Source organism: Wasmannia auropunctata, unplaced genomic scaffold (assembly GCF_000956235.1).
Source record: "Wasmannia auropunctata unplaced genomic scaffold, wasmannia.A_1.0 LD336092.1, whole genome shotgun sequence".
Lineage (NCBI taxonomy): Eukaryota > Metazoa > Arthropoda > Insecta > Hymenoptera > Formicidae > Wasmannia > Wasmannia auropunctata.
This window is the reverse complement of record NW_012026798.1, coordinates 3,295,728-3,297,601: the sequence shown is the minus strand read 5'-3', so window position 1 is coordinate 3,297,601 and position 1,874 is coordinate 3,295,728. Positions and strand designations below refer to the sequence as shown.

General features: G+C 36.9%; 1 protein-coding gene across 1 annotated transcript in view; it reads right to left on the bottom strand.

The window, feature by feature from the left end:
• Positions 1 to 1,874, bottom strand: part of LOC105447804 — a 16,342-nt gene that overhangs the window by 828 nt on the left and 13,640 nt on the right. The window lies entirely within an intron of this gene.

Below are 1,874 nucleotides of genomic sequence, written 5' to 3'. Positions count from 1 at the left end.
CACTATTAGCTAATAGTACTATTAGCTAATAGTACTATAGTAATAGAACTATAATCTTTATAAAAATTGAGGATAACCTCGGAAAGGTAAGTCTTATTATTGATTGAATTGCCCTCTTGGAATGCCTGCTTAGCTGCAGAATCTGCTTCTTCATTTCCCGTAATTCCAACGTGCGCAGGACACCATGTGAATCTAACATATAGACCATGATTTAAATAATATACTACTTTATTGTATAAATCTCTAATGGATGGATTAAGACTAACAAAGGGGGAATTAGGATTTTAATTGGTCCCGAACACGTGTATAAAATTGTAAGGGTAATAAAAGAGTCCGTGCAGACATTAACAAATTTCCAAGAGTGAGAATAGGCAAAGTCAAGGGACTCTCTAATAGCGGCGATATCCGCAGAAAAGACATTCGAAAAACTGTTCAGCTTGAATCCTCTAGAAAGATTGAGTTGAGGGACCACAAAAACCGCCCCAACCGATGGGGGGTGATCAATCTGTTCAAAGCGAGAACCATCCGTGAATATCCTCACTTCTCTGGGGTCTTTCTTATTCATGTTAACATTAAATTCAAAAATTTGATTGTTTGAAGTACAGGTAATCTCTTTATCGATTAAGAGTCCTGTAGACAAATCCAGATCAAGCACAGGCGGAGGAATCTCTACAAGAGAGAGTAGGGTGGAAATCCCACTTATATAAATGGTCTGGGAAATACAATTTCTTGATTGTGACCAACATAAAATAATAAAAGGTATATTTCTGGCCGCAGTATTAGTTGAAATATTATGAAAATACTTAATTTTATTAATAATTCTTATTTTCAAGCTGAATTAATCTGCATAAGTATTTATCCGCTTTTAACGTTGTTCTTTTAAAAAATGAGTCTTGGTTAGAGAAATTCCAAATAATTCTATTAGAAGCACTATTGGGAAGTCTCAAGGCTCTCTTGTAAGCCGCGCCCAGTAATTTGTTAATTCCATTCAAATGCGAGTTAGCGGCGCTAACAAACCAAATCGCACCCCATTCGAGCTGTGAACTGATGGTGGCATTTATAAATTGTATTGCAGAGATAGGAGATATGCCCCAAACACTTCCACATAGCCACTTAAGGATGTTAGAAAAAAGAGCAGATCTATTACAAAGATGAGCGATATGGTTCTTCCATCTAAGGCCGGCGTCTAGCGTTATACCCAAGTATTTCACTATATTATTGAGGGGAATGGAGCCTGACTTGGTAATAAGATATGCAGGGAAAGCCGGTGACTTAGCTCTAGAAAAAACCGTGAATTGTGTTTTAGGTAAGGAAATCTCTAGATTTAAATTTTGCAACCAATTCTCCACTTCACAGAAAGCATTTGACAGACTATTGTATATGTTCTCTATTTCCGGTTTCCAACATATAATAGCAATATCATCAGCGAATAGAATTGTTGTACAATTGAATGGAATATGATTCGATATGTCTCACATATAAATTAAAAAGGAGAGGGCTTAAAACAGTACCCTGAGGAAGACCTCTTTGCAAAATTCTACTACCGTAGGAAATACCTGATTCATAGAAATCTATCCGCCTGGGACCGATCAGATTACCCAGGAATTTTTTATATTCTGTAGGAATATTCATGAAATTAATAATTTTAAACAGTTTGGCGAGGTTAACGTTATCATAAGCTCTCTTAATATCCAGAAAGAGACCCCCGGCAGGCATTCTCTTGATAAAGGCCTTATAAGCGAATAAATTAATGAGTGCTAGGCAGTCGTCACAAGATCTACCCCTTTTAAAACCAAACTGGCAATTGGGAAGAAGGTAATTGAGCTCGACATACCTCTCTAACCGAGGTTTAATTAGATCGCAAGAGCACACGT